Source organism: Lissotriton vulgaris, chromosome 9 (genome assembly GCF_964263255.1).
Source record: "Lissotriton vulgaris chromosome 9, aLisVul1.2, whole genome shotgun sequence".
In the NCBI taxonomy this organism is placed as follows: Eukaryota; Metazoa; Chordata; class Amphibia; order Caudata; family Salamandridae; genus Lissotriton; species Lissotriton vulgaris.
Window position 1 is genome coordinate 1,068,934,676 of NC_141697.1, and position 24,554 is coordinate 1,068,959,229.

Consider the following 24,554-nt stretch of genomic DNA (forward strand, 5'->3'; position numbering starts at 1 on the left):
CTAGCGAATTGATTAGTGGTAAAAATCTTGAGAAAAGTAGTGACAATTTTTGTGTGCATACTGCTGATACTAGCGATTTTTAAATTGTGTAAACATTCATAAGAGAGATGGGATGTGAAAAGATCAAGAACTGAAGTAGAAATAGAAAACAAACAGAGTCAATACTATGATGAAATGAAGGTTCTGAAAGAATCCAGATTTAAACGAATTAGGGCAAGTAAACTGTGAGCAGTGACATCTGCTAAAGAATTTTATGTGATGGCTTGGTTCGCCATCAAAGGGGGGATTGATCCTGCATAAAAACTGATCAGTTTTTACATGACCTATAAACCTGATATGAGAAAGAAATGTACGTATAAAAATACATGTGCACTATTACACACATCAAAGAAGTAATGATAGAAATGTGAACAAGCACCATAAGCGTGCTTGGCGTGCAGAAATCAAAAAAATATATTGTGTGGCTATCATTCTAATGGTTAAATTTTCCTATGAGTTAAAGATTATGCTAAAAGGAAATAATAAATAATGAAAATACATTTCTGTAATTATGCAAATTAATCAGAAATTAATATACGTTGACAGCTTAAAGCTTTAGTTATAATTGTACGAATTTAACAATGATTTCCAAGGTATAAGTTGCAGCAAACCACATTATTGTTCTCATTGTTATGCACTATTGACTTTGAAAATTCGGTGCAACTCTTTGGTGCAACAATGTACAAGGCTAATCTTTTGTGTGAATAACCTTTAAAACATATACAACTTAGATTTTCTAAAACGAAAACATTATTTATAATTATTAGCTAAAGTTGCATGTTAGTACTTTAAAAATGTGGTAACACGCCATACTTGCAATTGAACAATTTCATGAATGATATATGATATTCAAGTGCTTTATTAATGTATTCATTGAATCTTATTTTCCCATACTTAAAGATTAATTTATACATGTGTATTTTAGTACTGAATCTAATGCTTTAAACTGACTTACTCTCTGAAACTTGTATGTTCACATTACACCGTGGAAAGGAAGTTTTCTTCCTTTCTCACTCATGTAACTTTCTGAACTTTCTCATGGAAGTTGGTAACAATTGATACATGTTCTCATATCGTGAATTCACACAGTCTGCATGAGTTGTGACACCCAGCAAGAGGCGCCATGAGGTCCGTCAGATTCGCATGAGGAAGACAGTCACCTCACTGTAGCGAGAGGAGCACCAAGAGGGCTCTCTCCGACTCTTTTAAGTAACCTTTTAAAAATCTAGTTCATTTTAATTTGTGTTGCACGCTATTTGTACCGCCATTTGTACCGACTGTAATTCCGCTTTGCACAAACCCTACCTGTCCCTTAGTCCCCGGTCCACCGCCAATTATTTGGTTTGAGTGGAGGGAAGCGGGACTACACCATCGTGCCCCGGAAGTGACTCACGACTTCCGAGCCCTAACCAGCCAATCAGTTTGCGCTGCTCCCGGCCCACACACCTTTAAGGCAGATGCCTTTCGGGACGCGCTGCAGATTCGCATGAGGAAGACAGTCACCTCACTGTAACGGGAGTAGCACCAGGAGGGCTCTCTCCGACTCTTTTAAGTAACCTTTTAAAAATCTAGTTAATTTTAATTTGTGTTGCATGCTATTTGTACGACCATTTGTACCGACTGTAATTGCGCTTTGCACAAACCCTACCTGTCCCTTAGTCCCCGGTACACCGCTAATTATTTGGTTGGAGTGGAGGGACACAGGACTACACAAACGGGCCCCAGAAGTGACTCACGACTTCCGAGCCCTAACCTTAAAGGCAGATGCCTTTTAAGACACGCAGCGGACGCGCGCAGTGGGAGCGCCGCAGAGGGTGCCCCGCATGTGCGCTGAAGGTGCGCCTAAGGCAAGCCCGTCTGCGCCCGTCTGGGCCCAGGGGCCACATACCCTGACAGTCCCCGGGCAGGCACCCGCACCTATAGCGCCCAAGCTCTGCATAGCATGAGAGGACCCACGAGCTCCTACTGCCAGCACTCTCTTAAGCTGGGTAGCAACACCCGTGGCTGCTCGCTCTGCAACTTTGTGTTCCTCCCAAGCGGAGAGAAGGTCCCCCTTCTTAGCCCCTCCCCTAAATTATTCTTATTAAACTGCCGCTCCCTTCCTAAACACTCGGTAAAACTTGCTTTGTTAATAGAAGACATCAAACCCGATGCAATGTTTCTCACTGAGACGTGGCTCCATGATGAAGCAGACCCTACCGTCCCTCAAAGCTTGCCACCTGGCTACCTGATCCAAAGAGCAAATCGCAAAACAGGAATAGGGGGAGGGCTAGCAATCATTTTTAGAGACCATATTCACTGTCGGTCCTCTATTGAGGATCTACCAGATTGTGAAAGCCTGAATTTCTCTCTAGAATTCTCACCCACCTGCACTTTTTCCGGCCTATTACTAGACCGCCCCCCAGGACCCCCTGGACAACTCCTCAAGACCCTTCCCGCCGCTGTATCCAACATCGCCCTTAACCCTGCCAATTACACGATTCTGGGAGACATTAACATCCATCTCGATGACCCCTCGGATAATATGTCTACCGTACTCCTTTCCTGCCTCTCAGCCTTACAAATCACTCAGAGAGGCTTCGCACCCACCCACATAAAAGGACATCTCCTGGACCCCGTTCTGAGCAATGCACAGAACCTCCTGGTCGACCCCCCCATCACCCTCCCTTGGACCGACCAATTTCTAATCCCTATCACTTGGCACACACTAACCAACATCCCCCCCAAGTGCACCACCAAGGTACAAGTAAGGAAATGGTCCAATCTCTCTGCCAGTTCTTGGTCCAATCTATTGGAGAATACTGCACTGCCTCCTAGCTCAGATCCTGAAAAGGCAAATAACAGTTTCCACCTCTGGCTTACTAATTCTTGCCCTGGAAAGGTCCATCCACAAAAATTCCACCCCAAAAACAGCACCTAGTTCTCCACCAAACTAAGGGAGCTTATGCAAGCTTGCAGGAAACTAGAAACGAACTGGAGAACTAACCCCAACGACGAGACTAAACTAATATATAAAAAGTTTATCAGGAGTTATAAGATAGAAATAAAAATCGCCCAATCCTCCTTCTACGAGGAGAAGATCCACGCCGCAGAAAATTCCCCGAAGGAGATCTTCCGCATCGGCAAGTCCCTATTCACCACTCCCCAAAAAATCCCCAATTCTGAGGATGCCTCAGTGCGATGCAACAAGCTAGCTGAATACTTTCATCAAAAAATGTAACTGATTGCCCAATCCTTTTCCCCCTCGCAGAATACCCTCATTGAACCCAACTTAAGGTGCTGCCCCCATCCCAACACTATTTACCCCCTCGCAGAGTTCCCCCTGCTAGATGAGGCCGCATTAAAAGTACTTATGAATAAAGTTACTTCGGGCTCCCCATTGGACCCCGCTCCCCCACAACACATTTCCCTTGTCTCAGACACTATATGCTCAGCCATTTTGGACATCGCCAATGCTTCCATCTCATCGGGTACAGTCCCCCCTGCCTGGAAATGTGCCCAGGTAAGGGCCCTCTTGAAGAAACCCAACCTGGACCCCTCTAACATGGCCAACTATCGGCCCATATCCCTCCTACCCTGGCTTAGCAAACTGACGAGCGACATATAAACTCCACGATAGTGCAGCACTTAGAGTCCAACAAGTTACTGCATGACTCACAATCAGGCTTCTGCCCGGGTATGGGGACGGAGACAGCCCTTCTGGCTGTAACTGAAGGAGCTCGGAGGCTCCTAGACCAAGGCGGTGCAGCAGTTATTGTCCTTCTTGATCTCAGTGCCGCCTTCGACACTGTTGATCATAATATCCTGCTGACCCGTCTTACAAGCCTGGGGATTGCCGGCTAGGCCCTTTCCTAGCTACAGTCCTTCCTAAAAGACCGGTTCTTCCAGGTCTTCAAAGGGAATGCCTCCTCCAACCCCTGTCCGCTCAGCTGTGGGGTACCCCAGGGCTCCTCCCTGAGCCCCACACTTTTTAACGCCTATATAGCTCCTTTAGCCGAGGTAGTACTCCCGTTCGGTATCCAGATCGTAACATACGCTGACGACACACTGCTAGGGTTGTCCTTGAACAATCCAGAGGGTTCTTCCAGCTCCCTAAGTAACTGCCTGATGGCAGTATCCGACTGGATGAAACTGTCCCACCTTAAATTAAACGGTGACAAAACTGAATTGATGTTCTTGGGCAAACTGCCATCTCCCCTGCCCACCGACCTATGGCCTACCTGCCTCAATCCAATGCCCACCCCAAAGCTGCAGATAAAAAGCCTCGGCATATGGCTCGACAGTTCTCTGAGCTTTAGCCATCAGGCTACAAAACTAGCAGCCACCTGCTTTGGCCTGATGAGGATGCTAAGAAAGGTCCTTCCCCTGCTCCCCTTCAACGCTAGGAGAATCATGGTGCAGGCCCTGATACTCTCCCGCCTAGATTACGGGAACGCGATATATCTGGGTGCTCCACAGGCAACCCTGAAAAAACTTCAAGTCATCCAGAACAGCGCAGCCCACCTTCTGCTCCAAATCTACCGGAGACAATCTGCAAAACCCGCCCTCAGGTCGCTCCACTGGCTCCCCATCCAGGCCAGAATTCAATTCAAGTCCATGTGCCTGGCTCACAAAGCAATATGGAAAACCGGTCCGGCCATTGCGCATTACTTGGTCATCCCCCAGCAGCCTTCTAGAAATCTCCGTTCTAGTTCAATTTTCCACGCCACCACCAGGAAAGTCCGGCCAAATGGGGTGGACGCTCATTCTCCTTGAATGCCTCCAACCTCTGGAACCGGCTACCTCCCTCGCTACGCGCTGAGCCAAACCTGTTGGCTTTCAGCAAGCCCCTCAAAACGTACCTTTTCTGCAACACGTTCTAACTGTCTGCCTTCTACATGCGATCATAAGCGCTACGAGGCCTCAGGGTAGCAACGCGCTCTACAAAACTATTTCATTTAATTTCATTTCATATATGATGGACTTTTGTTTCTTGTCTACAGAAGTTTCCTTTTGAATAATTCCATTATGGTCTAAAATCTGTTTATTCAGGATGGACAACTGGTTCCCATTAACAACATGTGAAAGAATCCTGAAGTAACTACTGTTTGCATCTTGTAGCTGATGATGAGGTAATACCTATCTGACGTGGATGGTGTAACTGTTGATGTCACCTCCGGCCTCATGAAACTATTTGGAGATCTCCCTGTCAGTGGAAGGGGGTGCCCTTCTTCTTTTACGCATAGGGCATGCAGATTGACCTGTTCCCTGGGGCTGACTTTTTCTAACTGCTGGAGAAACTAACTGTTGGTACTGCTTCTGCAGTGCTGACGGCCTATTTCCCCTTTTTACCTGTTCCTGCCTTGTGGGCTCATGCTGGCAAGGCTGCTCACTCTAATTCCTCTCAGTGAACTTTGAGATCTACTTTCTGCCCTGGCTGTTGGCAGATGATTATTGCTCAACTGACTTACTTGAAACTCTTTGCTAAATTTTAAATGTAGTTTTGTAATACATCTTTAACTGTATTCTGAGACTCATGACTGAACTTTATGAAATGTCAGTTCTTGTTTTGATTTCTAATATTGATTGATACAAATTAATTTGAATTCTTAATTGTCTAAATCTTCTTAAATGTACTAACGTTCTTTCCACATAGAATCTGCACACAAGATTTATATTATAATGTTTAGTAGAAATAGTCTTAGATTATTCTCAGAACAGCAAGTTTTATTGTTGCTGTTTTGTACTGTGCTAGCAGAGTTATTAGGTTGTGTAGTTTTTGGCTTGACAAAACTTGTTGAGGAGGTTGAACTTCCTGTTGCTAGCCTATATCTTTATAGCATGGTATTGTGTTTAGTATACTTAAACTTTGAGGCTGCTGGGGCAAGAAAAGCCTTACCCCAAAAACATTATTTGAGAATTCCATGGGAAAACCCTGACAGAGCAAATTGAAAATAGGGTTGGGCGTAACTCGCGCAATTTGATGTAGCATAATTATGTGAAATTACAGCGAAATCACGCAAGATCACTCAATGAGCATAACCCCTCATTTAGCTCAAAATGCACCCTCATGTCTAAAATGAACTTGAGGATGCATTTTGTCTGAAGAAAATAGAGCTAAATGTAACAGAACAGGAAAAGCAGCAGCAAGCAATCACTCGTGCTGTGTTCCTGTGCTTTTGAAGTAGGCATTTTTATCTCAAATTAATGAAAATTATGTGAATAGGAGTACCCGTGTAATTTTCTGTAACTTTGTATCACAAGACTGATGCGAATTAATTTTTTTGTAAATATCTTTATTTCATTTTTGCTTCATTGGCATTGTAACAGAACCACATCCAGCATTCATTAAGAACACTCCATATTGAAAGAACTAAGGCACATACATTTCAATCATATATGTTTATTATGCCTTCAAATACCGCGCAGTGGGCTCACTTACCCCCTTCCCCTCTAAGACCCTGGGCCTCAGGAGGGTCAAAGCACCCTACCAGGATAACATGTAGCACTTGCTGACAGAAAACAGTTTGATCATCACCGTACCAGAAAATAGGCAATTGCCTAAAGTACATTTTCATCCCAATATTAGCAAGGAAAAATTTTAAAAATACAAACTCAACCCCCTTTCTGAACTGCTTGTGTGCGTGTGTGCATGTGACTAATCTCAATCTAACCTCACAGCCTGTATCTTCTGTGTGCGCCATTTATCACAGATTAGAGATCGGAATGTCTCATAGTCAGTGACCCCACAAACATCTCTCCAGGTCTAGCCAGTTCAAGCATCTACTCAGTTCCTCGATCCGTCTATAAGGTGCTCAGCATTGTGACCGGGCTGGGGACCCATGCATCTGTGCCTGAGCAGGGTCAGCGACAGTGTCCTCAAGGGGGCAATCATCCATATTCATCTCAAACTTCTCTAGGTTAGTGTCCCAGCATCCCAGAGGGTCTAAGGATAATGCTAATTTATCGAACTTACTCGAATTACTCCTGCATAATTCAAATTTTACCTAGGCCTCACTGAAAGCAGTACCAACAGCACCAAGGAAATCTTCACCGTTGTGAAAGATTTCACTTCTCAGGCAGCAAGGTCCACCAGCATAACTCCCTCACGAGACCTTGCTGTCCCACTCCTTCAGCTGCAAGATCTTAAGCATCTACAACAACTTTGAGGTTCAACCAGACCTCTCTACCTTCCCACCCATGTCCATCTCTTCCAATGCCCCTAGGACTACCCGACCATCAGGCTCACCATCACCATTTAAGAGATGGCGCACCATCAGACCCCTGCACTCATGATGTATTCACTGAAGCACTGGACCCCATCAGTTCAGCCCTCATCCGCTCCTGAAGACGTGATCAACACAGCCACCTTTCCGAATGCCTAGAAACACACCACATTTATCCCTCTCCTTAAGACACTCTCAGAGAACCCTAAAACACTAGCTAACTATGGGGCCATCTCCCTGCTACCCTTCCAAGCAGAAGTCATAGAGAAGATCATAAACAAACATCTAGCAACCCACCTCAAATACAACAACCTCCTTGACACCACCCAGTATGGCTTCATATCCATCCACAGAAGTGAAATTGCCCTCATTACTGCCATGAACTATATCCAACAGATCAAGCACATAGATGATACTGCTGCCCTCATCCGTCTGGATCCATCTGCTTCCTTCAATACCATCTCCCACCCCATCCTTATTCAACGCCTGCATGATGCCGGCTTTCAGGGACCAGTGCTTGGCTGGATCTTCTCTTTCCTCACAGGCTGCACCCAGTCAATCAACCTGAATCGTTTCACCTTAATTGCCACCAAACTCATATGTGAAGTTCAACCAGGATCTTTGCTCAGTCTGATGCTGATCACCGCTTACATGCCCTCACTCACAAGCATCATTTGCACCCACAGAACCATACTATCTCCTATGCAGACAACACCCAGCTTGCCCTATCCCTTCCTGGCAAAACATCAAGCACCCGAACCACCTTCTCTGCCTGAAGCACTGAAGTCACCAGATGGATAACTACCAACTGCCTGAAGCTCAAGCAGGACAAGGCCGAAGAAGTAATCTTCAGTAAAGACACCCCGCCAAGGTCCTTCACTTGGTGGCCTGTTTATCTCAGACCCACATCCAACTCAACCAACCATGCGAAGAACCTTGGAATAATAGTCGACAACCAGCTCTCTATGACAGGCCACATGAACACAGTCTCCACCCCCTGTTTCCACACACTCAAGAAGCATTTCTAGAGAATTCACTTCAATACTCGCAGAACCTATGCCTTCATTACCAGCAAGTTGGACTATGGAAAAACACTCTTTTAATAAATCAACAAGCAACTGATCAGAAGACTCCATACTGTACAGAATTACGCTAATAGCCTCACACTCAGACTTCTCTCCTACATCCACATAACCCTGCACCTCAGAGCACTCTGCTGCCTCTTCCCCACCCACAACGAGCAATCTTCAAATTCCTCACATATATACACAAACCTCTGCACAACTTCAGCCCCACCTACCTCAACAATGGCATCATCTTTCACATATTTACCCGACACCTCCAATCATTAGGACTACTTGCACACATCCCCAGCGTACGCAGAACAAGATTTGGTGGGAGGCATTTTCCTATATTGCTTCAAAAACCTGGAACAACCTACCCCTACACTTCAGAGCCTTCTCCTCAGTTCTTGAATTTTGCAAGAAACTGAAGTCATGGTTCTTCATCTGCCCTCTGCCCTGGCTTCACCCCACACAATGCCTACTCTTACTCTTTAGAGACAGAATATCCTCCTTGGTAAATCATGTGCTCTACAAATATGCATACCAATGTAGCAATGTATTAAAGGAAAATAAAGACTCTGAGGCACATGCATTGAATGCAAAGCTTTATTCACAATTGTAATGGATGAAAGGGCATGGTTTATCAGTATAATGCAGGTTATTCACTGTTAGTACTACTTCCATTGCCCTTAGTGATGAGTCGTAACATATATTGCATTTTGACTTCAAGGGTGTTACATTGGTGAAGTATAACATGTGGCTGCTGTAAGAAATTAGGTTTTTGATTGAGTGGGGTGGTTGTCAACTGGAACCATCCAAACAAATAACTTAACCTGTGCTTAACCCTCTGGTTGATTGGTACAGAAGCAGTCAGGCTTAATATAGTCTATGTGTTAAATATGTAAGCAACACACAAACAGTATTAAAGTGAAAACACAACACAAGAAAAATCCCAAACCAATTCAAAGTAATAGAGAACATTTTAATAAATAAATTAACTAAAAAAGGATGACATCAGTAGAACCAAACTTATGAACCTTTTATGTTTTTAGTGACAAATAGTGACTAAAACATCAAAGCTCCAATTTCAGGTACCTGGTCATACAAGACTGGGGCAAAGTGAAAAGTTAAGGTCAACAGTGATGGAGCGTGGTTCAGATACAAAAGGTTGATTGGGCCCAGTCTCTGGTTACCTTCGGACTTGAAACTTTGAAGAAAAGTGGAGGAGAAGGTAGAGTTCAGCCGGGCACAGCAGCAGGCTGTGTCCGAGGAAGAGTCATTGTTGCCGGGGAGCGGTGGACATGGTCCTGGTGAATCTATTGATGATGGTGGGAAAAAGCTCGGAGTGGGAGAAGCTGGATTTCCAGGCTGAAAAGGATGTTGTTGATGGGGGAGACTGTCGCCAATGAGCCTATGAAGATTTTTAACTTTGGACTTAGAAAACTTTTTGGGAGTTGGAAACCTCAGAATGAAGCTGCAAGCTGTAGCCATTGAGGGATGGATACCATCGCTTGGAGGTCCCACTGAACTGGTTTTTCTGCGGCAGAGAAGAATGTAGCGGGTGCTCCCATGAAGTCAGGCTGACTGGTGATGCACCTTGGATGGATTGCCTGGCAGGTAGGTCCTGGTCTTCTGTCTTTTCTTTTGGCGCTTTTTGGTGAAACATTTTTTAAGTCCTAACTTTAAGGGTTAGACCACAGCAGGACCTCTAACACCACTTCCAAAGCTCTAGGGGCTGGGGGCAACACCTCTGGGAGTAGGACTCACTCCAGCAGAGGCCAGGTGCAGGGTTCCAGGTCTCTGCAGTTTGTTATATCCCTGTAGCTCACACATGCAGCTATCCAACTAGCCCTTGGTGTCACTCTGGTAGTCCTGTGTTAAAGGAGATAGTACTCTCTACTTCAAATAGCAAGGTAGGAATCAAGCAGCAGGGCAGTCTTCTAAAGAACAAGGCAGGGCTCAAGCAGCAGGGCAGACGTCTGAAGAATAAAACAAGGCTCAATCAGCAGGACAGTTACCTGAAGTCTTCCACGGCTCTAATAGAGTACTCAAAAGGTGATTCAAGATGTAAGTGGGGCAGGGAGCAGCTAAGTCACACACATCCTGCCAACAGCTAGTCCCCCTTTGTCTCACTGTCTAAAAAGTATACACAAAGGCCAACTGCCAAGCTGTTCACAGTCATGTGACCCAGGATACAGACAGAAGGGACTAAATGGTTAGGACAAGAAAAAACTAACTTTCTAAAACTGTCAGAGTTGGGACTTAAAATACGGCTTTACCATTAAAGGAGATTTGAAACTCAATAGGTGGTTCAGGAGGTCTAATATAAAAGAGGATTTTAAATTACAATTCATTTCAGTAAAGGTAGCACTTACCAAATGTAATAAGGCAACCCAATATTATCCAAAGAAAAAGTTAGATCCTACAGTAGTGAAAAACAAATGTAGGATATTTTCACTACCAGGACATGTAAAACGTAAAACACATGTCCTACTTTTTAAATAAAATGCACCTTACCCTATGGGCTGTTTAGGGCCTCATTAGAGGTGACTTATACGTATTACAAAGGGAAGGGGTATGCAAGCAAAAGGTGTATTTCACCTTGTCAAATTGGCAGTTTTAAAACTGCACTACAGGCTGTGATTGCAGGCCTGAGTCATGTTTTAAAGTGGTACTTAAGTGAGTGATACAATGCCTGCTGCTGGCCCACTGGTAGCATTAAGTTTACAGGCCCTATGTACATGTAGCACCATATATTAGGGACTTCATGGTAAATGACATATGCCAATCAGCTGTAAGCCAATTGTACCATATTTTAAGGAGAGAGCACAAGCACTTTTGCACTGGCAATCAGTGGTAACATGCACACACAGAGTCCTAATGCCAACAAAAGTGAAATTCAACAAAAAGTCGGGGTGAAGGCAACACGTTTGGGGTGACCCTGCAGAAAGGGCCAAGTGCACCAACTACTTTTACATATGTGGCAACACCCTGACGGGGACCTGGAGCAAGGGTAGGCATACCGGTGAGTTGTCGCCAGCCACTCGAGTGGAGCAACTTTGAGCTTCTTTTTACCCCTGTCGGGCTGTAGTTCATGGCACCACAGGTTCAACATAGCCCGGTACAGGACTACTAGGCCCCATTGCAGGTTAACACCCAGAACATTTTCTGTTACCTGCTTATCTTTCGTGCACACAATTTCACGCATAGGTCCTGAAGAAGTGCCAAACGATTCCCTAGGAACATTTAGGCACGGAACATGTTGACCCCACACTAGTGATAGCCCGGTTGGATAGTTACAATCCGTTAGAGCATCCAACTCTTTTAATCAGGCAGGATCTACCTTACCATAAAAAATGTATTGCGCCTAGGACAGACCCTGACCTATTTTAGCCCACCTTTACATGTGCACCACATCCCACATAGGCACTTCACCCTCACACGCCCAACAGCTTCTCCTAAAATGATCTCCGTCAAAGAGCCCCGGAAACGGTGAGCCCGTTGAGCATTGCAGCTCCGGCCCGACAAGGAGCAAGGCCCAATGATGAAGCATGACACCTTTCAGGGTGTGTGAGGGCAATATGACAAAATGCTTGTCTTTCTCTTCCCTTCTACCCCCTAGGAACTGCATTCCCCTCGCTTGACATGTTCTCCTTGGAGCCATGAGTGCAGGACCTGCTTAAAGATTGGCTCTTGGTTCCACCCTCTTCTTCTCTCAACACCCTGACAAAGCCAGTACACCTGTGTTTTGACAATGACACTCCCTTATATTATGATTTAGCATCAATGTTATGTTATGTTATGGGTGTCTTATATAGCGCTCGGCTACTCCAAGGAGTGTCCCAGCGCTTTCTGACCCATAGCTGAAAACAGAGAATATAAGAAACAAGAAACAGACCAATTATTGACTATAGAGCCAAGTTTTCAGACCCTTTCTAAAGGTCAACAGATTTGAAGTGCAACGGAGTTCCAAGGGGAGGGAGTTCCACAACTTGGGAGCAAGATGTTTAAAAGAGCGGCCACCTATCCTAGCTTTTCTAATGATTGGGACAGTTGCCAGACCAAGGGATTCAGATCTAAGGGATCTTGTAGGCTTATAGAAAGTAAGCCGTTTCTGAATGTAGTTGGCCCCAACCGCATGAAGTGCCTTGTGAGCCAATGTAAGTGCCTTAAAGATAATTCGCTTCCTGACAGGAAGCCAGTGAAGGGAGAGTAACAGCTCCGATGATCTAGCATGGCGGGTAAGGCCAAAAATGGCCCTCGCCGCTGAATTTTGGACCACTTGAAGCTTTTGCAGTAGGTAGTCCGGAAGACCCAAATATAGAACGTTAGAATAGTCGAGCCTGGAACAAATTAAGGCCTGCACCGTCAGCCTCCTATGGACCAAAGGAAGCAAAGGGATGAACTTTCGCAACATTTTCAGGAGACCGAAGCATGTGCCGGTAAGGCCTGTTATCTGGGACTTCAATGATAGATTGTTGTCAATTTTAACCCCGAGATTTTTAGCCACCGAGGAGGAAGATGACGGGGGAAACATATTCACCGGCCACCAGTCCTGCCAAGGCGGGTCTGCCTGACATCCAAAGAAGAGCACCTCAGATTTATCTGGGTTGCACTTGAGGCTGTTTCGCTGAAACCAGTCGAAGACAGCCCCAAGGCAGCCACGGATGCTCTCTCCGTCAAACTCAACACCCTTTTTACAGGTGAAGAGAAGCTGGGTGTCATCAGCGTATGATATGATCTGGGCTCCAAAAGACTCCGCCAGTACCGCCAATGGAGTCATAAAGATGTTAAAAAGGGTCGGGCTAAGCACCGACCCTTGAGGGACTCCGACCTCCAACGGTGGTACTTCGGCAGAGTACGGGGGGGCCCAGACCACCTGTCGACGACCCGCTAAATTAGATCTAAGCCAGCTCAACCCCGTCCCTCTAAGACCGATCTCATAGAGTCTACTCAAGAGACCCACATGGGGGACGGTGTCGAAGGCCGCCGACAGATCTAACATCACCAGCATAGCTCTTCCACCTGAGTCAAGAACTTCCTAGTAAAGGTAGGAGATAGAAATAGAACCCTAAAAGACCATGGGCTCATTTGCAGTTTTTATGGGTACTCTAAATTTTGCAGCAAATGTAAAAAAATCATTTGTGATGGTGGTAGGGTCCAAGACTTCTAGAGTTAAATCCTTTTGTATTCAGGGGCATGTGGTGGCTAAAGTTGATTCCTTCTCACACTTAGGAGTGCAATCTGACTCTGAAATGGCCCCCTTTATTGAAGATGAAGGAACATTTGTTTTTAGAGGGCTAACTTATTAGTTTCTGCATTTGCGTCGAGATTCGGAATTAAACCATTGAAGGCACTCTTTAAAATGTACCATGCTAAATGCTCCTCTGTAGACTCCTATGGCAGTGACATCTGGGGTTACATGTATGTTTCTCCTTCTCAGATAGCTGAAAATAAATACTTTCCACGTCTTTTAAATGTCCTGCAGTGTATCCCTAAATGTATGGTGCTTCAAGAACTAGGAGTTACCTATCAATGTGATCCCCTAGACCTTCCCCCTTTTTTAAAATGGATTTTAATTTAATCTTAGCTTGAGACAAACCTTAATCGAAACATAATTTGGGACTGTTTATCACTTGATAATGCCCATAAAACTCCCTGTTCCTTCTTATCTCTGGCTTTCTCAGATTTGTCATATTGCCCGGAGAATATAAGGAAGGTGAATCTAAAATAGACGCGGTGTCCAGCCAGTTGAGAAGGTAAGAAAATATCTAAACCTTCTGTCTATGCTCAAAATAGTTATCACAGTGAGACCATATTTAACATGCGTCAGTAATGGTAACCATTGATTTTTACTGACACAGATTAGGTTGAATCAATTACATTAGCTTTTATTGGTCCTGAAGAGCTGGAAGGAGGGATCTAACCGTACATCTTGTGGCTGCAACTTAGGGGCTGATTACAATGGTGGGTGGATCGCCACCGCTGGCCCGGCGGTGGTGATCCACCCGCCATCAAAATTTACCCACCGCCATATTATGATGGCAATGGGAATCACTATTGTTCCGCTGTGGTTGGAAAGACCGACCGCCACGGTACCACAAGGCGGTCCTTTTTCTCCCACCTTGTGGAACCCGGAACCAGGCAATCATGGCGGCAATGCCTTGCAGGCACCGCCATAGTGATTAAAATGGGCCTCTCTGCCTGTCTTTTTGCAGTGGTTTCCCTGCCACAAAAATGCAGGTGGAGACTGGCTTTAGGGCCCTGTTGTGGGCCCCCAGGGGGGTCAGCTGTGCACTGGGGGGACCCATGGTACCCCTCCATTTCCATGCACAAGGTGGCAGGCACCGCACGGCGCCTGCCACGTTGTGCAGGGAAATGCACAACAAGGTGAGTTCACATTGTGGAGGTGCTGCAGCCAGCAGCACCCACCGCAATGTTAAATCACCAGATGCGACCGCCGTGGTGGTGTTCGCATCATAATTAGGGTGGCGGGATCCCACATTGCATGTGGGCAGTCCTGTTGATGCTAGGGTGCTGCCATCCTAATGACCCCCATAGTGTCACTACAATACATGCTACCTTGTACCATGTTTTGTGGGTTTTACCTCAAGCCTCAACATTTATTTGACCACTTTTTGAAAATATATATTTTTAGATAAGTACACCATGCCTTAATGTATTTGCAATAGCTGAATGAAGGTTGTTTATGTTATTCTGTTGCTCATTTTTAGCAGCAGCAGCAGTTAAAATCCAACAGTCACTTGATGATTGAAATTCTGTATTGTTTTAACTATGTAAAATTTTTTCTGGATTATTTATTAATTCAGAAATAAAAATTAATTGATTGAGTGAACACAGTTTCAGTAATTTAATCCTGGGCTCAATACCCTAGCATCTATGGCAGAGAGTAGACAGACTTGACTTAACTTGAGAAAATGTGTAAAGTGTTAAGCAGAAACAAAACAGTTAAAAACTCAAAACACAGTAATAATCCCACAACCAGTTTCGAACAATAGAAAATTAAATTAACAAAGTTACAAAAACCCAATAAATGGGAACCGTAGATATGATTTTTTTAAGAATTATGGCAAAATAGAACTAAAAAGAAGTAAAGCATCAATCCGACATTACTGTTTGCAGGCTGACTGCGATAGAGCGTGGGTCAGATTCACCAAGTGGGTCATCCCAGTCAATATGTTACGCGCTGACATAGTCTCTGAATTGGAAGTCAAAATCTTTCAGCAAGGAAAGGCTGGAGACTGTATCAAGGTAAGTCCTCTCAAAGTCAGATAGCCATTGCATGAGATCCTGCTCAAGCCATTGGTTTTAGCAAGAAAATCTCAGAGCTGGAGAAATTCAACTTTTGTGGCTGCAGAGGTCCTTGAGTCAGTTGTATACTTTTCACGCCTTTTCCTGCTCAAAATTTAAAACGTCTGACTCAGCCTTTTTAATAGAGCTCAAAATTCTCCACCTGTGAAAGCATAAAGCAGTATCTGACAATGTCCACTTGAAATCGGACATCTTTGCTATGAGCTTCTGCTGATGCTCTGGAGGTCTTGGAAGTTCAAAAATATTCATAGACCCAACTTTTCAGATTCTCTGAAGTAGCTATACTTGACCACTTTTAAGTCTCCCAGGTTCCCAGATACAGCATTTACAGACCAGGGCTCACTCCAGGAGGGCACAGTTCAAGTCCAGTTACTACTGGTTAGCTATGCACTTCAGAATTAAGGTTTCTTGCTGTTTATGTTGTTATAGCCACAAACAATGTCAGTCACTTCCTTGGAGTGCACTTCTTAAGCCTGTTGAGAGTGCTTTAACGGTTTTTAAGAAAAAAACACAGTTGATGGACAGAATGCAGAACAATGTCTTACATTCACCCTAGTACAAAAATCTGGGCCTAAATCCATCGTTTTTTTGCACTCCACACCACTCTAGGTCAGACAATGGCTATACGCAAATCAGCCTTGACCCTGTGCCTCATGGGAACAGTCCAGCCCGAACTACCAAGCCATGTCTTTCCTAGACCGGAATCAAGCATCCAAGGACCGGTTTCTGGCTATCAGCCTTCTTCAGCCTGGATAGCTTGACTCCAGCGATGTGGAGAGCCTGGGACTCACGTCTGAGCATACCCAGCCCACTCGGGGTGAAAATCATGAGGCACAGGGTCAAGGCTGATTTGCATATAGCCAGTGTCTAACCTAGGGTGGTGTGTAGTGCAAAAAAACGATGGATTTAGGCCCAGATCTTTGTACTGGGGTGAAAGTAAGACATTGTTCTGCATTCTGTCCATCAACTGTGTATTTTGCAATTTTAACGGTTTTTAAGGCCAAAGACCGTTAAGGATGTCGGTGCATGATCAAGTTGATTGTGTGTCTATTTCCCTACACTATGCAATGCCAACCCATTAACAATCTGCCATAACACTTGCAACTTTATGGAATCCTCAATACAAGACTACAAAACATGGGTTGTTCTTTGGGTATGGCCAGGAGTGGCTAGCTTGGGAGTGGTCAGGCTTTATGCAATCCTCAATACAAGCCTAGGGAACACAGGCTATTCTTTGGGTGTAGCCCGGCATAGCTAGCTTGGGTGTGGCCAGGTGTGGTCGGCTATTTAAGTTCCACCCAACCACACACGAGCACTTAGTATTCAGAACCTTACCTAAAGTTGAAACCAGCCGGTGCTCTGTATCCTTCATCTCAGCCGTGCTCCATGTTCATCATCTCGGCCACACTCCCTCTTCAGCACCACAACTGCACTTCTTCTTTTGTATTGGTATCCAGCATCACTGATATCTAGATAAGAAAGCCAGATTCACATTTGAAACTTCCAAGGCAGTAACAGACTGGTGCTTGTAATGAAAAGATTTAACTGATTAATCTAGACGCCCGCATGGTCTGGCTTAACTGCATCTGTAAAAGAAGCAAGGAGGGGAAACTCAGTTACAAGAAGCAGGTACAATCACTAGATGCAATAAACTCCCTAAAGTGTTGCAGCTTCTGCAGAGAAAATTTGGTACCAGTGCCTTTTTCTGAACACAAAGTCACAGAAAAGCAATGTTTGTATTACAGTAATACTTTAATGCGCTTTTTAGGTGTTCAGCCATCATGTTAATTGAATACCTGTGCACTACTATGCAGTTTGAAAGTGAAATGTGTCTAGCATGAGACTCTTGAAATAAGGAGTGAGAAAGATTTTTGTATAAAACAGTAGCTATGCATTTGTAATGTAAGTTGTGAAGCAATTTTTCTAACAAATCCAGTGAAAAGAGCGTAGGTGGGTATCATCTAAATTTGACTACTACAGATTGGCAGGAATTGTGAGTATGAGCAGGTTTAATGGTTTCACCCTGTCTCGAATCATCATCAGAGAGAGTGAGGAAGCCAATTATTCAATACAATAGGGAAGGGGTATTCAAAGGGGGAGGAAATGTATCATCGCAAATTAACAATAGTAGTACCGAGTCATATATTGTTACGCTCTTCATTCCACAGTTCCAGATAGTGTTCTGATGAGGTATGGGTGAGATACGACTTTGCAGAATTTACTAGCCACTAGTGGGTGGGCGTGAATCCTGAAAACCACCTCACCAATGATAAAAAAAGGTCCCAGTGGCAAACATCACTCCTTTGCAGCACATCGTGTTTGCCATACTTCAACTGTCTCACAGTGCACTATCTTAAGACGACTCCAATATGTTATGTTGTGTTGCATATTTTTATATAGCGCTCAGCTGCCCCAGCCAAGGGGCGCCCCGGCGCTTATCAAACAGCAAGGAGGGTAACTGGCTAGCACAGTGCGGCAGGCCCTAACATAACAGTACAAAGGGTCTAATCTGAGGGGAAAAGATAAGTCTTAATGGCTTTCCTGAAAGTCAGGAGATCAATTAAGCCACGCAGCTGGGACGGTAAGGCATTCCACAGTTTCGCAGCCAGATAGCGGAATGAGCGGCCACCCATGTGGGAGCGTTTCACCCGAGGGACCGCTACCAGGTGATGGCCTTCCGAACGCAAGGATCGTTGGGGAACATATGGGGTCAGGAGAGGGCAGAGCATAGGTGGAGTCGCGAGCTTCAGGATCTTGAATGAAAGACAAAGAACCTTGAATTGGATCCGTTTGGCCACAGGCAGTCAATGGAGTTTACTCAAGGTGTCCGCAACTGGATGAAAACGGGGGAGGGCTATCAAGGTTCTAGCTGCCGCATTTTGCACCCACTGCAATCTTCCAATCTCTGCCTGGTTGACCCCTAGAAGCAAGGAGCTCGCATAGTCCAAGCGAGAGAGGATGGTCAATTGCACAATGAGCTGGCGAGTAGAAGGGTCGAACATTTTTAGTATAGGTTTGAGATTCCATAGGATCCCAAAACATGGGGCTGCCGTTTTCTTGGTGTGAGTGATAAAGCTAAGAGAGGAATCTATCCAGACTCCAAGGTTTTTTACTTCTGGTTTTGGGTCGGGAACGTTTCCTAGAGTCTCGAGCCGCCATTTTTCTCCCCATGCAGAAGCATTTTTCCCCACCAATACGACCTCCGTCTTACTGGCATTTAGCTGTAGGTAATTTGAGGTCATCCAGTTAGCCACATCCGTTAGGCCACTCTTAAACTTAGAGGCTCTCAAAACGGAGTCGTCCGTCAGGTCCACCACTAGCTGAGTATCATCTGCGTATGAGACCATTGATAGCTCCCACCGCTTTGCGACCTCAGCTAGTGGCTGTACTTAAATATTAAATAACGTAGGGCTAAGTGCCGAGCCCTGGGGAACTCCCTGCTCAATAGGTCGTTCCTTAGACAGAAACCAGGGGGTGGAGACCCGAAAGGATCTTCCAGTTAGAAAAGCCCTGAACCACTCCAAAGCGAGTCCTTCAACACCGGCCGCCTCCAGTCGATGCAGCAAAACCGCATGCGAGACCGTGTCAAAGGCGGCACTCAGATTCAACAAGATCAGTGCCGCCGTTTGACCCGAGTTCAAGATGGTCCGGAGGTGTTCCGTCATGCTCAAAAGTGCTGTTTCGGTGCTGTGACTGGCTCGGAAGCCATGCTGTGAGGTATCCAAAATTTTTATTTGAGCAGAGAAAGCTCGTCAGAGTGTTGTTGACGTGGGATTCTGGCAACTTTTTGCCCTTGGATGGTGCTGCTGTGCCAGCCCGAGGTGTGTTTAAGGTAATGAGTGGTCCCTTCTTCCTCCAGTTAGTTCTGGGACCAGCTTCCTCTCCTGATGAGCTAGTGACAAGGAAACAAAAGCCTTTTCTTAACCACATATTTACATTTGACTGTAAATGGGAGGTCCTCCCCGTAGTCCCTTTCAAGTTAATGAAGTTACTGAACCCTCCACAGGTACTCTTCCTAAGCTGATAGAAGTCACATAACTCACACCCTTATGTCCCTGGCAAATGACCTAAGTCATTGTTTCTCCCCTGGGAGCAGTTCTCACACCTAATTAAGGGAAGCACCAACAGGGGCCAGGTGTTAGCAGACTAACGCTAATTAGCCTACTAAAGGTAAAGGCAAACCAGGTTTTTAAAAGTGACTTGAAATAGTGTTTGAAATCTTCCAGTAGAATGCCCCAAACCAAAGATTGCAGAGTTATGATTTTGTTCTGAACTTTAATTTTTCTCATAGGTAAACTGCTGCCCTTTTACAGTAAAAATACGTTTTGGAGACTATACATTGTATGCACAAGCTAATACTAAAGTCGTTCATGTACCACTTTTAAACACTACGCACCATACCTTGCAGGCTACAAAACCAACTTAAGGGTGACTTTTTAGTATTTAAAAAGATGATTTTTTCCTGTTAAAAAGGATGATTTTGCCATCTTCGCCTGCTTGTTTCAAAGTTGCAGGATTCAGGCAAAACAGATAGACCTGAAGCAATTTTATTTGTCAGCCCAGCGGATGGTCAAGATGTGCTGCAGTGCGCAGGTGACATTTAACACTTCCATGCTTTTGGTGTATTTCCTGCACATTATACTATGGCATTCCGTGGTGTTAACTATGCTAATTTGGAGTTATTAAATGTTACCATGTTTTAAGGGCTACTACCACATACACTGAGACTAGACATAAGTGGCCAGCTGTACAGATTTTTAAAAAAAACAGAAGAATCAGTACACAAGAATTGTAATTTCCTTACAAAAAAGAGGCACTTCCTACCAACAGACAGGTGGGTATTGTGGTATGTAATGAAATTCTAGGTCACCTGGATTTCCACAAACACTTATTCAAAACTGCATCAGTACATCTAAAAAACAATTTATGATCGCTGGTAACAAAGACAGTGTATATTAAGTTATCTTGGTTATCATCATTCTATATGCTCTAAACAACTGCACTAAGACACATGCAAAAGAGACACTAACTCCCAGACTACCAAATATTGTGTTTTCGAATTACACTATATTAAATTATAATTGGTAAACATATTTTTAAAGCAATATTTATTTAGGGAAAGTACTTTTTATTTTGTAACATTAACTGTGTTCCTCACAATTGAGAGCCTAAATCGTTTCTCTCTTCTTAAGAAGCAAGCATTGGCATAGCCAATAGGTCTCGCCTTTGGGACCTTATAAGTGTTAAGCCAGAGCTATTGGCTTTGCTAATATTTTTAAGCTATGTTGTAGAGCAGTGTGTCTGTTATGTTGTAAAGTTAAAATGAAATAGTTTTCAAAGCATTTTTGTTACCTTATATCTAGCCAAGAAGACATTATGTACAACTGAATGACTGTATTAAATAGTGAATTAACATAAAAAGTGTCTTCTAGTTTTTATGTCCTTGAAATGCTGGCAACTTCTTCCTGCTTGTTCTAGTGTTTGTTTGTTATATATGTTTTTGTTATTGGGGCATTAACAATGGGAGGGTGGGGGTTAGGAAATACTACATGAATTATAACATAAGCAGCAGATGGATATTAGGGGAGAATCAACAGATGCCAGATTCCGAAGACATATTAAGGTGATGCTTCGTCATGCTGGGGTGGTGGTGTGCTGGTGCAGAGGTGATGCTCAGGTGATACTGAACGATAGTTATGTGGTGCTGAGTGAGGCTAAGGTGGTGCTGAGGTGATGTTGTGCTGGTGCGGAGGTGACGCAGTGATACTGCAGTGGTGCTGAGTGATGTTTAGGTGGTGTAGCTGCACTGATGCTCAGGTGATGCTGAGCTGGTGCTGTGCTGAGGTGACAAATTATACCTCACTGGAAAATGTCAGTGTTGCAACCAGAACATCAAAACAATGCCTCTGTGGATGACAATAGTTTCTAATCTGCTACCAACTGTACAGCTGGTAGTGCAGAAAGCAGTTGTGCGCATTATAATTAAAAGGTCCTCATAGTAAAAAAGAACAGGAGCGCTTGGAACTTGCCAGGTTTATTGTTTGTAATAAAAAAACTAAGAAAGTTAAACGCGCTTTTTTTTGTTTACTTTGTTTCAAATTAAACTTGTAACATGGGCTGGAGAAAGGCCGCCTTGCAGCAGCGCTGTAATCCTGTGACAACGCGTATTGTGTATGCATCTAACTAGCGGGAGGAGAGGGCCAGTGGAGGAGGTGTAAGCTCCTTTGCTGATTGCTGCATATTCACACTTTGGATATGTTAGATGGGCTGGGGAGACATCACCTTGCCTTAGACCTGTGCAATACTACGGACACGTGTGGTGTGCACCTTTTTCATGATCTATAGGGGAAGGTGAGGGAAGGAAGCTTGCAGTAAAATAGGAGATCCAGGCTTTAAACATGTAAGCTGAGTTGGGGAGAGGTGAGGTCACATTGCAGTAATTTTTCAGGCAACAATAAAAATGTAAAGGTAACTTTTTTTATTAATGTTTCTGCTGGATCGGAGATCTATCTAGTAGCTGTTTCCACTCAAGCTAAAGTAGAGCAGAGGATTAAGATGTCTGTTGCAAAGAACATGTCCTTGTGTGTTCGGAGGTTTTCAGGCAACAACAAAAATGGAAGGCAACTTTGGCAATAAATGATCCTGCTATGCGATAGATCAAAGTTTCATCTAGTGGCTGTTTCCACTCATGCTACGTTAGCGCTGAGGAGCAATCAGCAGCAAAGGTCCAATTTATTTATTTTGTAAGTTTAGTAACAGGGGACACCAAAACAGATATCACAAACAACAACTATCAACCGTATGTCAGCAAGATGTGCTTAAAAAAATTAAACATAAATTCTCTGGCAGAAGCCTCATAAACAAAATATGTGAACTCAATCACTTCCACAACTACTACAAAAACTTTCCCAATGTTAAGTACATGTAGCAGGAAAGGGGGTGCATGCACACAGGGGGGCACATGATGTACCCTCCCGCATGCATCCCAGTGTACAGGGGCAATACGGGCTCACAGCTATGAAAAGGCAATCTGTAGGAAAACTCAGAATATGTTTGGTGCCAAGCATATTGGTGCCCCAGACTGCTACACCACTGCCAGGGAGCATAGTTCCCTATCGGTTGCAGCGTTCTCAAAATAGTCTAACTGCCATACTTGTAATACGGCCATCAGACCACTGGTGCGGCGGTCGCCAACCGCACTGCACCTCCAACACAGGTTCGGCAGTCGAGAACTCGTAATCAGGCCCTATCTGTCTATCTTCAAAAGCCTACCAATTGCAACTTTAAGCACAAAAACCACTGAACACATTGTTTGTATATGCACGACACCTCTTGATCTAAGGAAAAAGTAGTTGAAGCCTCTAAAATAAGGAAGGTACAAACAATTGAGGAAGCAATAATGTTCTGTTTTTCAACACAGGAGTGTCAAGCGATTGGTATTTTATTTTTTTATTTTATGTTGTATTGTTGTGGAAATTTAGTATTTGTTGTAAAGTTGTTCTATCCCATTTTATACAACAAACGCATTCTTTCATTTAATTTCCAACAAGCAAAAAAAGCACCTTAATTTAAAACCAATATATACATTAAAATAAATCAAGTTGAACTATTTTCATAATTAAAAAGTATCCTAAAGTATCATGGAGCTAAACAACTTATTATTAAATATTATACCAAGAAATATTAGAAATTGAAACTTCACATTACATAATAAAAAACAAAACAGTAGATATCATTTAATTAAAAAATTATAAAAAAAATGTAAAACTTAAAAGAATAAATTAACAAAACATTTTGAAACATTAGAAACAAACAAAAAATACAGTGTATGAAAAGAAGACAAAATACACTTACATATTATATAAATTGAACAATATAACATACAAAATATGCTTTCTGATAATAATAAACAATATGAAAAAAAAAGTTTTTACCTTTGATATTCTGACCCACAATATTTTTGACATCACAATATTTACTGCACATAGGGCCGATCCCTAAAAGGAATCGGAGACAAAATCCTAACTTTCACGACCGATAAGTAAACTTAAGTTTGTCGTAAGTTTAACTTAAGACCAAACCGTGGGCTTCACTTTCAAGCCCTGCATTACAATTACAAAGTTGAAAGTGGCAGGTCATTCCAGCTGGATTTCGATGGGCCCCAGTCAGACACAGGCCTCACCGTAATCCCTATGGGTGGCATTTTTGCTGTTGAGATTACGATGTTGGTTTCCGACAGGCTTTCAATGTCGGGCTTTGTAACATGGAACGCCTGTCTGAAAGTGACCTTGGGGCCCTTAGTAGGGCCCCTTTCTCCCTGTGGATTCTGGTTGGAGGCCGAAGGAGCATCTATGGTGCGCCCCCTGTTAATCCCTGCACCGCGTGGAAGGCACCTCAAGGTGCCTGCCACACAGTGCAGGGATGAACAGATTCTACCAATTCTCTATGGTAGCTTGTGCTTGGCCAGTGTATGGCTGCAGCACAAGCTCCCATAGAGAAAAAGAAGTATGCATTGCAAAGCTGCAGTTAGGACCACCGATCGGAGGTCGGTCGGTTGGTTCTGATTGCGCAATGGTGTTGGGTGGATGTAAGTCTGCTCGACACCGTAGTAAGGCCCTTAGTATTAAATGTTAGTAGAACCGGGGAGTGGCTGGATAAATTGGCATACCTAGTAATAATTGGGAGGGGTTTATGGAGAAGTAATGATGTGTTTAGTGAGGTTCAAGGAGGTGTTCAGCGTGGGAAGCAGATCCATCTACAAAAGAATATGGCTATTGCTATTCATATACAGCACTTCTAAAGTTACTAAAACCAAAATGGGACCTAAATCAATAGTAAGTTAATCTCGGTTAGAGGGGGTGTAAGTCTAGCACCAAACATGACCAACTAATGATACTGCAAAACCCTGCCTTTG